The sequence below is a fragment of the Pelophylax lessonae genome (genome assembly GCF_965119305.1).
Source record: "Pelophylax lessonae genome assembly, chromosome: 11".
Taxonomy (NCBI): domain Eukaryota; kingdom Metazoa; phylum Chordata; class Amphibia; order Anura; family Ranidae; genus Pelophylax; species Pelophylax lessonae.
In genome coordinates this window covers 223812956-223829940 of record NC_138778.1, presented here as the reverse complement: position 1 = coordinate 223829940, position 16985 = coordinate 223812956, and positions in this window count along the sequence as shown.

The window sequence follows — 16985 nt, the reverse complement described above, 5'->3', positions numbered from 1 at the left end:
TTTGAATTTATGAATTCATGCACTAAGCACTTTTATGATATCGTTGTATCTATTTGGGAAGCAATAAATCATGCATATGTCCTTTGTTGATATTTTAATTTATTCTTTACACCTATTTATTAACACTATTTTATGTGCAATTTTTTTATACTTATTCCTATTCATTATTCACATCCATATCATAGGGTGGTAGTACTAGTGACTTTTAGCACATCGTTTTTAAACAGCGCCTCCTTTACTATATATTGTTCACTCATTTATGCATGTGTCTATTCACATTTAAAGGGGCAGCAGTTTATATTGGTTATTGCAGTTTGTTGGGATTTGGCGCCATCGCAATATTATATAGATGGGTAACCTGTACCTACTCTAGCGTCTCGCAGAATGTGCACCAAACCTGGGAGCCACGGTCTTAAATAAAAATCTTTGGCCTACAGATGTGAGCACATGGCTTGCTGCTGCCATGTTTGTTTGATGGTGAAATGCCCATCAAGGCTGAACTATGACAACACGGTGCTGTGAGGGTCAAATGCTGGGAAATTAGAGTTGTGGGCTCCATTTACAAAGCAGTATTTTCCTGTTTACAATTTGAGTGCTACGAGGAGCTCTGAGGAGTCCAGTTCGGTCTATCTTAGGAGGTGCTGTACGGATGCGATTGGTTTCTCCCTGCCACAGACTTTTCACTACTTTGGGCGTTATTGACCCTGTGGGGTCTAAGCAAGCTGGTAAGAGTACCCTGTGACTCTCCTGATTGCACCCTTCCATCTCTGATTTTTATGTGGACTTTTTAACTGCACTTGGGACGTTTACCCTTTTTTCTGTCAGCAAAGTTTGCATATGTGGATTAGCGTGACACCATCCCACTGTAACGCTCATGCGTTTTTGTTAGTGGATGGATTTGCAGCTGCAGAATTGTCACACTCAGTAGTCGTGTAGAGATTCTGTTGAACAAACATATCCAACTCTCAGGACTTCATCACTGTGCACAGCCTGTTTATGCAATATACATACACTCAATCTGATGTTAATGGAGGGATAGAATATGTGAGAGTATATAGGTGAGAGACAGGCTATAGTATGGTGAGCACCTAGGAGTAGTATTAAGAGAGAAATGTGGAAATAAGGGTACAAGAGGTACCAGAACATTACAGTACCCCCCCCTTAAGGCCGGCTCCGGAAGGCCTCTAGAACTGGTTTTTCCGGGTATTTCGAGTGGAAATTGCGAATCAGTCTAGGGGCATGTATATCGGAGGTATCCAGCCAGGTGACATCTTGGGGCCCATAGTTCTTCCATCGTACTAGATATTGGAGTCTTCTTCTATGGATACGGGAATCCAGAATCTCCTTTATCTCAAATTCTTCTCCACCTTCAACTTGTACAGGAGGTGGAGGTGATATGGTAGGCCTTATTCCTTGGTTAGGAACATGGGGCTTTAGTAGCGACACATGGAAGATGGGATGTATCTTGAGGTCTGTTGGTAATGTGAGTTGTACTGCAGCTTTTCCAATAAGCTTCTTTATTGGGAAAGGTCCCAAGAATAGAGGTCCAAGTTTTTTACTAGGGATCTTTAATCTCATATTTTTTGTAGAAAGCCAGACAAGATCCCCAATGGCATATTGGGGAGAGGGTTTCCTACGGAGGTCGTAGTACCTCTTTTGTTGGCTATGAGCATGTGAGATGGTATTGTTGAGTAATCCCAGGGATTATCTGGGCAAGATAATCAGATGCCACTGGATTACTTGATGGCAAAATACGTGGTGGAAGGAGTGTGGGATGAAACCCATAATTTAAGTAGAATGGACTTTGTTTAGTAGTGCTGTGGGTCGCGTTGTTATAGGCGAATTCCGCCAGCGGGAGGAGATCCACCCAATCGTCCTGTAGATATGAAGTATAGCAACGTAGATATTGCTCAATGCACTGGTTAACTCTCTCTGTCTGTCCGTTGGCCTGAGGGTGGTAAGGAGAAGTAAGTTTACGCTCTATTCGTAGTATCTGACATAAAGCTAGCCAAAACTTTGAGATGAATTGTGAACCACGGTCAGACAGCAGTGTTTTTGGAATACCATGTAACTTAAAGACATGTTTCACAAGTAATTCTGCTGTTTGTTTGGATGAAGGTAGTCTTCGGATAGGAGTGAAATGTGCCATCTTGGTCAGATGGTCCACTGACACTAAGATGGTGATGAATCCTTTGGAAGGTGGTAGTTCCACTATGAAGTCTAAGGATACCACTTCCCACGGAACCTGGGGTATTGGTAAACTACAAAGTAGACCCGATGGTTTCGTATTGTCAATTTTAGACCTTGCACAGATATCGCAAGATGAAACGAACTTTTTTACGGTTGTCTTCATGTCTGGCCACCAAAACTGCCTAGTAAGTAGATTGAAAGTTTTAGTCATACCCATATGTCCTGCCATAGGTACATCATGCGACAATTCCAAGATTTTGGTTCGCATAGTAGGGGGTATGTATAATTTATCGTTGTAGTAGAGGAAGCCTTCTGCGTCAGTAGTTAGTTGTGGTGGAGGTGAATCCAGTCCTATGCTGTGCAAAATCTCCTCCTTCAGGGAACGAACGACGCCGACAATACGTTCATAGGGTATTATAGGAACTGAGGAACTGAGGGAACCTCGGTGCAATCATTCTCGGCTAATCGTGAAAGCGCATCCGCTTTTTTATTTTTGTCTGCAGGTGTGTAGGTTACTAAAAAATTAAATCTCAAAAAGAATAACGACCACCGAACCTGCCGGTGGGAAAGAGTTCTATTAGTCTGAAGGTATTGAAGGTTTTTGTGATCAGTATATATCAGGATTGGCAATTGAGTACCCTCAAGTAGATGTCGCCAATTCTCTAGTGCCAGTTTTATGGCTAGCAACTCTTTCTCACCTACTGGGTAATTCACCTCGGGACTGCTTAATGACTTTGAGAAGAAAGCAACTGGGTGAAGAGGTGAGGTGTTTGTTGGTCGTTGTGAGAGAACTGCTCCTACTGCCATATTTGACGCATCTACCTCCAAGATGTATTGAAGGGATGGGTCTGGATGGCGTAGTATGGGAGCAGAAGTAAAGCTTGATTTCAACAGACAGAAAGCTCCATTTGCTTCTTCTGACCATTTGAATGATTTTTTTGTGCTTGTGAGTTGTGTGAGAGGTTTCACAATCGCAGAGAAGTTCTTAATGAACTTCCTATAGTAGTTAGAGAATCCGAGGAACCTTTGTAATGCTTTGCGAGTGGTTGGCACAGGCCAATCCAGAATGCAGGATATTTTGCTCATGTCCATTTTGATTCCATTTTTAGATATAATGTATCCTAAGATTAGTACTTCCTCTTTATGGAATAAACATTTTTTTGATTTAACATATAAATTATGTGCAAGTAGTCTTGACAACACAAGTCTTACATGTTTTATGTGCTCAGGTAAGGAATGAGAATAAATAAGTATATCGTCCAAATATACTACAACACAAACATCAAGCAAGTCTCTGAATATCTCATTTATAAAACGTTGGAAGGCTGCGGGAGCATTACACAACCCAAATGGCATCACGAGGTACTCAAACAGTCCGTATCTGGTTCTGAATGCTGTCTTCCATTCATCCCCCTCACGGATTCGAATTAAATTGTATGCCCCTTTTAAGTCCAATTTTGAAAAGTAGGAAGCTCCGCGCACCTGTTCGATAAGTTCAGGAATAAGAGGTAAAGGATAACGATCCTTTATTGTAATGGTATTTAATTGTCTGAAATCAATGATAGGCCTAAGACTAGAATCCTTATTGCGGACAAAGAAGAGTCCAGCAGCAGTGGAGGAAGTAGAAGGTCGGATGAATCCTTTTGCCAAGTTTTCATCCAGATATTCCTTGAGATGAGAGAGTTCATCTTGTGAAAGAGGATAGACGTGACCGAAAGGCAACTTACTATTAGGGAGTAGATCGATACAACAATCATAGTCCCTATGGGGAGGCAACACTTGAGCGTTTTTCTCAAGGAAAACCTCCGATAAATCCTGATAACATTTTGGTATAATGTCATCCGACACCACAGACAGGATCCTACCATATGGGAGGAGATTACACGTAGTTTCGCAATAGTGAGAAGAGAAGGCTAGCGTTCTTGTTTTCCAATCGATGATTGGTTGATGTATGTGTAACCAGGGAAGTCCCAAAATAATGGGAAAATGTGGTGAGGTTAATACATCAAAGGTGGTGGTCTCCACATGAGACTTGTCAGCAGTTACAAGGAGTGCCTGTGTCTGATTGGTGATGGGACCGGAGGATAAAGGGGTACCGTTAATAAAACTAACAGAGACAGGTTTGGGTTTTGGAACAATAGGTATTTTATTTAAGGAGACAAAACAAGTATCAATGTAGTTTCCACAAGATCCAGTGTCGATCATAGCCTTGGTGGTGATCCTAGTTTGGTCCCACTGCAATGTCAATTGAACAAAAAGATAAGGATTAGAAAAGGAAGTTGTTAGTCCCCCTAGCAAGACATTTGAACACTCACCCTCTTTTTTGCGGACAAGGGGACAGCCGCTTATCAAATGATCCGAGGATGCGCAGTACATGCAGAGATGTTCGGTTTTCCTCCTGGCACGTTCGGAAAGGGTCAAAGGTGGGCGTATCATTCCTACCTCCATAGGAGTAGGGTCAGCAGGCGACATCCGAGAAGGACTGGAAAATGGTAAGCCCATCTTCTCAGCCTTTCTTTCTCGCAGTCGTCTGTCAATATTGATACTGGTCTGCATCAGGCCATCCAAAGTGCCAGGTAAATCCGCTCGGGCGAGCTTGTCTTTAACGGCCTCTGATAGGCCTAGTCTGAACTGCGTTCGAAAAGATGTGTCGTTCCACCCTGAATCAGGGGACCATCTTTTGAAATTTGCCACAAAATCTTCAACAGGTCTCCTTCCTTGTTTTAAAGCCCTCAATTGGGTATCAGCAGTACTCTGCCTATTGGGGTCTTCATATAAACTAGCGAGTTGCGCTAGGAATAAAGGATAGGAGTTAAGGAGTGGGTCATCTTTTTCAAAGAGAGCGTCTGCCCAGGCCCGGGGTTCACCCGTCAGATAGGAGATAATGGTACAGACTTTAATTTGGTCAGTGGTGTAGGTCAGAGGTTTTAACAAGAAAAGCAATCGACATGCGTTTCTAAATTCACAAAATTTACTCCGATCACCAGTAAACACTAGAGGAGGGTTTATCTTAGACTCACGGGGCCGAGCAACAGAAAGCTGCGTGAGACGGCCAACCTGCTGTCTTAAAGCCTGATTTTCGTTTTTTACCTCTGTAAGAGCAAGGATCAATGCATCTACTTGCTGTTTTAATTGTAGTACCTGAGTGGGTAATTCTGCTGAATCCATAATTTTTTTAAGGCTCGTTCAATCTGTAACGCTCATGCGTTTTTGTTAGTGGATGGATTTGCAGCTGCAGAATTGTCACACTCAGTAGTCGTGTAGAGATTCTGTTGAACAAACATATCCAACTCTCAGGACTTCATCACTGTGCACAGCCTGTTTATGCAATATACATACACTCAATCTGATGTTAATGGAGGGATAGAATATGTGAGAGTATATAGGTGAGAGACAGGCTATAGTATGGTGAGCACCTAGGAGTAGTATTAGGAGAGTGTTTAGGTGATGGTAGTAAGCAGATAGGTTCTAATGTCAAGTATAGTGCAGATGGTAGGGGACAGCAGATGGAGTATACAAGACAGAGTAACCTAGTGCAAGGATAGTTGATGGTAGTCCCAAGAGCTAACAGTCTATGCAGATGATAGGAAATAGCTTAGATAGAGATAGTCCTGGTATATGCAGTAGATGACAGTAGAAGTGCAGGTTAGTAAGGAATCCCCTGTGGGGTACTTATCACTAGATAGGTAGTAGTAACAAAGTTCAGTAGTGAGAGGTGATCCAGTAGCGAGATACGGATCGGCAGCGAGGTTCCGGTTCAGTTCAGGCAAAGGGAATAGCCAGCAGCTCCAGCTTCACAAGAGAAGGTGCGGTGAACATGCGGTTTGAACGAGCAATGAGTGAGAGAAAGCCGGCGATTGAAATAGCCGCTCATAGCGGCGCTCGGCGATGATGTCATTGCCCTTAAAGGTGTATGCGTCCCATTTGGATAGCAAGATGGGACACAATATTAAGAGAGAAATGTGGAAATAAGGGTACCAGAGGTACCAGAACATTACACCCACACAACCTTAAATAGACTTTGCCTGACCCAAGATGGCCTCCAAAGTCACATGGGGTGCCAGCATCCAATCAGAAAGCTGCCTCCCTGTGACCAAGGAAACCATAGAGGAACTAGGTTCCTCTCGATTTCCTTCTCCACAGGGGGGACCTTGCGTGCACTGCAAGATTTCAGTCCTTCACGGCATAGTGTATTACCAATTGTTTTCTTGGTGACTATGGTCCCAGCTGCCTTGAGATCCTTTACAAGATGCTCCCGTGTAGTTATGGGCTGATTCATCACCGTTATTATGATCATTGAAACTCCACGAGGTGAGATCTTACATGGAGGAGCCCCAGACTGAGGGAGATTGACAGTTTATTTTGTGTGTTTCTTCCATTTGCAAATAATCGCACCATTTGTTGTCACCCTCTCACCAAAATGCTTAGCGAAGGTCTTGTAGCCCATTCCAGCCTTGTGTAGGTCTACAATCTTGTCCCTGACATCCTTGGACAGCTCTTTGGTCTTGGCCATGATGGAGAGATTGGAATCTGATTAATTGATTGCTTCTGTGGACAGGTGTCTTTTATACAGTTAACAAGCTGAGATTAGGAGCACTCCCTTTTAAGAGAGTGCTCCTAATCTTAGCTCGTTACCTGTATAGAAGACACCTGGGAGCCAGAAATCTTCCCGGTTGATAGGGGATTAAATACTTATTTCTCTCATTAAAATGCAAATCAATTTATAACTTTTTTGCATTGCGCTTTTCTGGATATTTTTGTTGTTTTTCTGTCTCTCACTGTTAAAATAAACCTACAATAAAAATTATAGACTGACCATTTCTTTGTCAGTGGGAAAACGTACAAAATCAGCAGGGGATCAAATACTTTTTTCCCCTCTCTGTAGGCTTTTTGGGAATGATGTGTATCAACACAGTTCTCTGATGAGCAGGTAAAGGTGAATTAAACCAGGAAATTGGTAATTTATTTTACTGACTATGGAAGAACAATGTTAATCACAAGACCGGCTGCAGAGAATTATACATTTTTTGCCAGGTCAAATAATGCAATGATAAAAATTTCAGCTATATATCTTGCCCACAGTTCAGTTTCCACTAGTTCTAGCTAGTAGAATCAGAAATGTATTCAGAAAAAAGTTGCTGCGAGTACACCAGACATCACTCTGGTTGGCCTAAAATGGCTAAGGGAACTGGCCATGATTTGGAAACTCATGGCCATGATTTAGATAGATCTTTTTTTTTAGCCTTTTTGTTTTGTAGAATTCACCTTGTACATTTCCTCCTCTTTGAAAGGCAACCCATTTCAGAAGACAACAGATCGTGGCTGTTTACCATTCTTGTACGCTTTAATTTTTGCAACCCGGCTGTTATGTATTCCAGCAGCTTCTGTTTATCGATTGCTTGGCGTAAGCAGCGGATGACTTTTCAGGCTCTCAATAGCCGATGTTTTATTTCATTCATATGTCTAAAAATAGCGGAAAATTTTAGTAAAATCCTGACCTTTTCCTGCCGCTCGCTCTGTGCATTAGCTGCTCTTGAAATTTAGTGACAAGTGGCTAGAGAGAGGAAGAAGGAGACTGAAAAAAACTCCCAGCCACTCAGCCAGGGCCTTTAATTGGGAGCTTGTAGAAGATGGTGAGAACAAAACCAGCGGCCATGACAGCTACAATAATTGGAGCTGTACCACAAAACATCTCCCAAATTGGAACAGAGAAATCACAGAGCATAACATATTATTCTAATAAGAACATAGCTTTAGAATGCAAACCTATTCCACAGAGGTCTTGTATTGCTAGCTAACAAATAGTGCACAATACCAAGGGTGAGAACACATGGCTTGAGAAAACAGACAGTGATATCCTGGTTCATCCTTGCAATTGTTTCAATGGAGACATCTCACAGTGGAGGAATTCAAATACATTTTGGGTCTCACAATGAACTTACTGGTCCACTCACCCCTTTCACCACATTCCCATTTATTCAGCGGTTATGTCCAGGTCATGCTATGAAATAAGGCGCTTCCTTCATTTCAGTGAGAATAAGCAGTGCCCCCCCCCCCCCCCATCCAAATCAGCCTGGCTATGATCAGCTCTACAAAATTTGCCCACTAAATATTTATTTTCTCCCAGAGATTCACTGAATTATTTATCCCTGACAAAAACATCCTTGTGGAGCAAGTCCCTTGTCCACTTCACTGGCCAGCTGGGAATTGAGCAGTACATTCCCACTAAAAGTGCCAGATATGGAGTCAAGCTCTACAAGCCACAGGATAGGTGTATGCCTTCTGTGTGTACAAAGGCAAAGATTCCCAGCTCCAGCCCCCTGAGTGCCCAACCTACATCGGCACAAGTGGAAAAATTGTGCGCAACCTTTCATTTCCACTATTCAAAAAAGGGGTATCACATCTACCTGGAACAATAGTGCCCAATCATTGGTATTAGTGGAAGGAATAGTGCCTAATTGTTTATATCAGTGGGAGGAATTATGCCCAATTGCTGGTGTCAGTGCAAGGAATAGTGTCCCATCATTGGTGTCAGTAGGAAGATTAAAGCCCCATCATTGGTATCAGTGGGAGGAATAGTGCCCCATCATTGGTATCAGTGGGAGGAATAGTGTCCCATCATTGGTATCAGTGGAAAGAATAGTGCCCCATCGTTGGTGTCAGTGGGAGAAATAAAGCACCATCATTGGTATCAGTGGGAGGAATAAAGCCCCATCATTGATATCAGTGGGAGGAATAGTGCCCCATCATTGGTATCAGTGGGTGGAATAAAGCCTCATTATTGGTAGGTATCAATGGGGAAATAGTGCCCCATCATTGGTATCAGTGGGAGGAATAGTGCCCCATCATTAGTATCAGTGGGAGGAATAGTGCCCCATCATTGATATCAGTGGGAGGAATAGTGCCCCATCATTGGTATTAGTGGGTGGAATAAAGCCCCATCATTGGTAGGTATCAGTGGGAGGAATAGTGCCCCATCATTGGTATCAGTGGGAGGAATAGTGCCCCATCATTGGTATCAGTGGGAGGAATAGTGCCCCATCATTGGTATAAGTGAGAGGAATAGTGCCCAATCATTGGCGTAAATGGGAGAAATAAAGTCCCATCAATGGTATCAGTGGGAGGAATAGTGCCTCATCATTGGTGTCAGTGGGAGGAATAGTGCCCCATCATTGATGTCAGTGGGAGGAATAGTGCACCATCATTGGTATAAGTGAGAGGAATAGTGCCCAATCATTGGCGTAAATGGGAGAAATAAAGCCCCATCAATGGTATCAGTGGGAGGAATAGTGCCTCATCATTGGTGTCAGTGGGAGGAATAGCACCCCATCATTTGTGTCAGTGGGAGTAATAGTGCCCCATCATTGGTGTCAGTGGGAGGAATAGTGCCCCATCATTGGTGTCAGTGGGAGGAAAAGTGCCCCATCATTGGTGTCAGTGGGAGGAATAAAGCCCCATCATTGGTGTCAGTGGGAGGAATAAAGCCCCATCATTGGTGTCATTGAGGAGAATAGTGCCCCATCATTGGTGTCAGTGAGAGGAATGGTTCCCCACTCCTGGTGTCAGTGGAAGGGATGGTGTCCCCTTTTGGTGTCAGTGAAAAGAATAGTGCCCCAAGGGCCGGATAAGGGCAAGCGAAGGGCCGCAGTTTGAAGACCACTGACCTACGGCAAGCTGCAAAATTTTAATTAGGCCTGACTAAAAGGACACAGAAATGGGCAGAGTGACTAAGCATAACTGAGAAAGAGTTATACCACTGAGATATTAATCATTTTAATTTTAATCATTTGAACAAGCAATCTATGTGTTATTTCCCTTATTATCAGTATAATTACTGTCATCAAGATGTACAATTCATTCTCTGAGAATATATCACAGCCTTGATAATTGTCCAGGCTGAAGGTCACAATGTCCTATATAAAGGGAAGTATAAGTCACACTCAATATTCTGTCCTTTCAGCACATTGATTGTGGCGTTTATTATCCTATTTTCCCCTTCACGTGTTCTCCTCGGCGTGTGTCTGTAATCAGGCGAAGGAATATCCTCTTCACACCATACTGATCATCACAGCTCCATCCTCCTGCTTCAGTCGCTGCAATTTCACATCCCCGCATCGCTCTGCTCTGTTATAATGCTGGACAGACACCAAGCAATTCCAGTTTAATTAGAATTAATCTACCAAAGAGACTATAACGCTCAACACTCTGTCATATCCCACTGAAGGTCAACTTTACTGCTTTCTGTGATCGAACCGCATGTGGCGTATCACCGTATGCCCCAGTGAGTGGGAGAGTGGAATTTCAGGCATCCTAACATGAAGAGACCACCATGCTTTTTTCTTCTTTTTTTTTTTTTGCCGTATATTACTTCAGCAATCTTTCAGTTTTTTTTATATTAGCTATGCCTCCCTTTGAATATTGTTTGTAAGTCCTCTTAACTTTTCAAATAGAAAAAACTTGCCATAGGTCCTAAACTTTCCTGACTCTGTTCCAAAAATCACAGAAAGTTATGACTGAATTTTCACTTTAAAGCAACTACAGTATATTGCATCTTAAAAAAGATGTTCCTTTTAAAAGAAGTCCATTAATACTTACCTGAACTGCTGCCTGTCTTGTCTTGAGTGGTATACCATCTGAAGCAATATTTAACAAACACTTCTGGATTTGTCTAATGCTTGGTCCCTTGCTGCTTGCTGTGGCTCCATCTACTAGGTGCTAAGTTTCAACAGGCCATAGTAGTTATGTGGGGGTGAGCTAGTGGAACCGCAATCTGCAACAAGGGGCGTGGACATCACTTACACCCAGAGGTGGGCCCAATGCAGTATAGCTATTCAAGAGAGAAAATGTCATACTTACCCCTAATGGAGGTGGTCAGACACTATAGCTGGCTACTGTGTTCTTCACCTATAGCAGCCCTCTTTCCCATAAGGCAAGCAGGCCTACTAGTACTCAGTTGCCCCCAGGACTTATAGTGCCTGGCAGGGCCGGACTGGCCTACTGGGATACTGGGAAATTTCCCAGTAGGCTGGCAAGTCCCTGCCCTGGGGTTGGCTGAAAGTCAATTAGACCTGTAAAAAAAAAAATGGCTGCGGCCGGCCCGACATGTGTACTGCACATGTGCGGCTCGGGAAAGCCTGTACACGCTCGACTATTCTCAGGCAGATGGCGCATGCGCGGTGATGTGATGGTGCTAGGCAGCGCCACTTTTCAATGTAATGCGCCTCACCAAAGGGTAAGTGAGACCCCTCCGCAGCCCCTGCATCTTCTCAGGAGATGCAGTGCTGCGGGAATGGTACAGGAGATTATCCTGTACCATTCCCTGTACCATGCCCGCAACCCCTGCACTATGCCCGCAGCCCCTGCATCTCCTGCACCATGCCAGCAGCCCCTGAATCTCATGCACAATGCCCGCAGTCCCTGCATCATGTCCACAGCCTCTGCATCTCCTGCACCATGCCCGCAGCCCCTGCATCTCCTGCACCATGCCCACAGCCCCTGCATCTCCTGCACCATGCCTGCATCTCTTGAACTATGCCCGCAGCATCTCTCTTTCTTGTACCATGCCCGCAGCCTCTGCATCTCCTGTACCATGCCCGCAGCTTCTGCATCTCCTGTACCATGCCCGCAGCCTCTGCATCTCCTGCACCATGCCCGCAGCCTCTGCATCTCCTGTGCCATGCTCGCAGCCTCTGCATCTCCTGTACCATGCCCGCAGCCTCTGCATCTCCTGCGCCATGTCAGCAGCCTCTGCATCTCTTGTACTATGCCCGCAGCCTCTCCCTCTCCTGTACCATGCCCGCAGCCCCTGCATCTCCTGCACCATTCCTGCAGCTCCTGCATCTCCTGCACCATGCCTGCAACCCCTGCATCTCCTGTACCATGCCCGCAGCCCCTGCATCTCCTGTACCATGCCCGTAGCCTCTGACCTGTCCTTCTGTACCATGTCCGCAGCCTCTGACATCTCCTGTACCATGCCCACACAGCCTCTGACCACCTCCTGTACCATGTCCGCACTTTTACCACTTTTAACTGGAATTTGCTCTTATATACAGTATATAAAGTCCTATATGCTTTCATATCTGTCCTATCTATATATAATATACTCTTCAAATGTGCTTTAAAATGCATGATTTTCCCTTTTACGAACAAGAAATAATGACGTTATGCTGTTGGGCTGGTATAATAATGCTATGGGGCTGGTATGAAATTTTTTCCAGGGCTGAATTTTATTCCCACTCCGGCCCTGGTGCCTGGCCACTATGCCAGGGCAGGTGCAAACTGAGCAAAGCAAGCATGTACGTGTGGTTGGCAGACAGGCAGAGTGGTTCAATGACAGTCCAGGTAAAAAAAAAAAGTACAGAGAATAGTCGTTGTCCAATCCAAGGTCATACACAGACACAAATCAAATCTAGCAGAATAGGGCAAACAGACAGGGAGCTTGATCAGATATTACACACTCTAACACACTATCACAAGCACGAAACAGCAAGCTTGGTTAGCCTAAATCAGGTTGGGTCTCCACCCAGATTCTAGCCGAAATCAATCACCCTGCAGGTGGACAGCCAGATAAGGAGAATGCCACAGCCAAAACCAGGATGCTGGAACCAGCAGCTATGGCAGAGCAGGAGTGCACACACTCCTGGCAGAAAAGATCTAAGGCAAAGGGGAAGGATAAATATTGATTGTGTTCTTCTGCAGAGATATATATTTATTTTTACAAGTGGATGAAGTTGCTTTAAAAAACTTAGTGTCACTAAATCCACATCATAAAAAAAAAAAACTATCAATAAATTATATATTACATGCTGTCTATACGCAATCAGTCATTATGAGATTCCTTTTCTGTATTCTTCAAAAAACCTGATTGATCCTGCTGCTCTCTGTCTTCCTCTTCTGTCCATGTCCCCAATTCAGCTAGGGATTTTCAGCTGTGGTGGCAACTCTGCACATGCTCAGTTTTCAGTGAGTTTCTATGCTTAGTATTTCCTCCCTATCACATCTGAGCAATCCATGTGATTATAGAGTCACAAATGTGGGCGTATACACAGTAGTAAATGACAGCCCACTCCCTCCCTCCTCCTCCATGCCCACTAACCAGCTAAACACAATGGGGGTGGGATATTACATGTAGATTGATGGAGGCTTCACCTCCCTCTTATTCTAAGACACAGGCTGGAGGGGCATGACACAGCTTGTGATTGGTAGAAATCCACCCACACTATGTTATTTCCACAAAATAATAGAGCTTTGATTTCAAATATATATATTTGTATGACAATTTAAAACAGTTTATTATTGATATTAATTATTTATTTTTGCTCTGACTTATTTTTACAAAGGCTGTTTTTTTTAACATGTGATTGACAGCAGAGGACTAGAAGCTCCTCCTGCTTATGTTTCCCTGCAGACAGGCTGAGAGAGAGCTGGGTCATGTGAAAGCTGGATATTGATTAGGAAAAAGGTTTCAGTTTTAGGTATTAAGTTTAACTACTTAATGTAAAGGCAAAACATTTGTTAAAATTTTGGATAGAGTAGAGAGGGATTTAGAACCCCTGTCATTTGTTATTGCTGTCTGTGCTCCCATTAGGGAGATTTACCCTTTGTCCTGTTTACCATTATCAATGAATGTGAAAGTAAAAGAAAATCCCAAAGTTTAGGTTGTCCCCAGAAAAGTAATACATGAAAAATCTTCCAATGGGGACACTAGTTCTGGTGAACTGGGGGTCCCCAAGGAATTTCCTTAATTTGCAGGGGGAAAAAAATCTGACAGGGGTTATACCCTCCTTTGCTCTATCCAAAATGGAAAAAAAGTCGGTGGGGTGATGGGTGTTCAGACCCATGCGATCCCATTCCATTGAATTTCACAGTTCACACTGCGTTCTGCAAACCGATCTGGGGGTGTCCTTAACTCTACATTGACATCTGCAGTGGTTCACAGAGTCAGATGCGATTCAGGAACCCGCACAGGAATTGCTGTGGTTCCCGCATCACATAAGTGTGAACCCAGTGTAAACCATAACACACTGACATTTCAGGGCCATTGCAGACCCCCTTTTTCTTTTACTGAAATTTGTTGAATTTTGCAATAATAAGAGAAGTAGATTTAGTACTCACTTGAAATGGTGACAAAAGGCATCAATACACAGTGTACAGATAATCCTCCCTAAATCTAGGGCTAGGAAGTAATGGCCTAATAACATATTATCACTTGAATAGAGCAAAACTTGCAAGGAATCCATTAAAGCGGAGTTCCGGCCTCAAAAAGGACTTTGGGCCACCCGCTTGCGGACATTAACCTGAAAAAGAAATGGATACTCCCGATTTGTTTTTTTTTGTTTACTTACCTTGTTATAGAAGAAAATATACTTACCTTCCTTCCACTTCCTCCCTCTGCGGCCGTGGCCCGCGCCGTCTCTTCCTGCTTGTGATGACTCTTGTCCAGTGCTGCCATCTCAGGTGTGGGCAGCAAAAGCCAGCGCGTCCTCTTCTGCATCCCTGCATTCCCTGCTAAACAGCTTCTGGGCACGCCCAGAAGCTGTGCAGGGATGACACGACTGCACCGGCAGTGACGAGCGGGGCTGGTGCAGGGCATTCTGGTACTCCAACGGCATCGAAGAGGACGCAGAAGAGGGAGCGCTGGCTTTTGCTGCCCACACCTCAGATGGCAGCACTGGACAAGACATTTTCCAGGTAAGTATTTCTTCTAAAAGGTAAGTGTGACCCGGGACAGTTTAGAGGCTATCCATTGTGGAATGTACTAGCCCTGACTGTCCTGGGGGTATTTTTATCAAAAAAACTTTTCCGAGGCCGGAACTCTGCTTTAATGAGAGCAAATTAATAGTTTGTAATGTTAAAGACGAACATTCACAAAAAATGCCACAGAGACAACAACAGGGAAATCGACCCAATATCGTGCTTACCAATCCACTGGCATCCTAACAATTCTGTAACCCAAATAGAAGATTTGAGCAAGAGGCCGGGGAAAAACAATGGTGGACGGGGGGTTTGGGGGTGTTTTTTGGGATGGGTAAGGAGAATAGACGGCGATGGCCTATGTTGCTTTTATGAATCCTTCAAAAGCAAGAAAGTGAAGGAAGAAAAAGAGAGAGAAAAAAGAGGGAGGGAGGGAATTGAGTATGCCAGACCCCTTTCTCAAGCTGAAAGACAATCTCAGCTTGAGAAAGGGGTCTGCCATGGCCCTGAAAAGTCAGTGTGTTATGGTTTACTCGGCATATTTGCATTGTTCTTGCAATATGACCAGCACTGATGGGCTCTGATAGTAGGCACTGATATGCAGCACTAATGAGCACTGATAGGTGATACTAATATGCACTACTGATGAGCACTAATAGGTGGTACTGATATGTAGCACTGATTGGCAGCACTGTTGGGCACTAATAGGTGGCACTGATAGGCGGCACTTATGGGCACTGATAGGCAGCATGGATAGGCGGCACTGATAGGGGCCACTGATAGGTGGCACTTTTGAACACTGATAAGTGGCACTTATGGGAATTGATAGGCGGCGTGGATAGGTGGCACTGATGGGCACTGATTGGCGGCACTGATGGGTGGCACTGATGGGCACTGAAAGGAAGCACTGATTGGCTTTACTGATGGGCACTGTTGGGGCTGCACTGATAATCAAGGCACTGATAATCAGTGCCCTGATTATCTGTGCAGTTCTCCCCTATGAGGAAATGCAGCTGATTGGCTCTCCTCACCTCACACACTTTCAGCATTTCCTTCTTTACATGTGATCAGTTGTGATTGGACACAGCTGATCACATGGGAAAAGAGCCACGTCATGGGCTCTTTACCGAGATCCGGGATACGCGCTGTCCCGGGGACACAGCGTGCCACTGATCACTGCGCAAGCACGGCGAGAGTAACATGGCGTCATATGAACACTATAACCACCTCTCAAGCCGTCATTTAACTATACAGCGGGCAGGAGGTGGTTAAAATCTTGAGGTCAAATGGTTGAGTGCTGGCTTTCTCTTCAAATAGCAATAAACACCTGACCGGGGTTTTAGTCCTTCCCTACTCCAACAAAAAACAAAGTGTTGGATCCAAATAGATTGTTTCTATTGACATTTTAAAAATGAAATCCTGCCTTCGAGCAAGAGCAGAGTTTCTCTTTAAAGCATAAAAGATGAGAGGTTTCTTGACTGGCAGCGGTGGGAAAAATAACTTCCCACATGTTCTGTCTGAACAGTGTTACAGATAATAAATAAGGAGCCCGTTAGAAGTTGACTCTGCATTATATAAACCCGTTATGGAGCTGTGTGATCCTCATTACCAGCCTCCACACTGCCGCAGGAATGCTGGATATTTAAAAAGTGTTGACAGACAAAGAAAAATCATCCTGTCAATCCGCGCTGACAAGGTTGTGGGTCAAACAGTAAGCCTCCATATTGATCCCCCCTCATCGTTTTGATCTTCTATAGATTATTCCTGGCTTTTATGAGAGTGTTCAGGGAGCGCTGTGTACTCTTTGATACTGTGTCGGAGCTGACCCAATTAAACCCGAATGAAGTAAACAGTTGTGATGTGTTTCCTAATTGCACCCACCGCCTGACAAACAATTCACTTCTCACAAAGAGCAGAAAGAAGAAGGTAGATGAATACACTTCTGCAATCTACTCCTCTATTGAAAATTAACTTTATTGATAAAAAAAAAAAAACAAAATCTGAAATTCCATGAGACACCTATGTCTACTGAGCAATACACAAAGTCTCTAGTGCCTCACCTTTTCAATGCGGCTAAGTGCCTCTTTCCATGTTTATAGAAA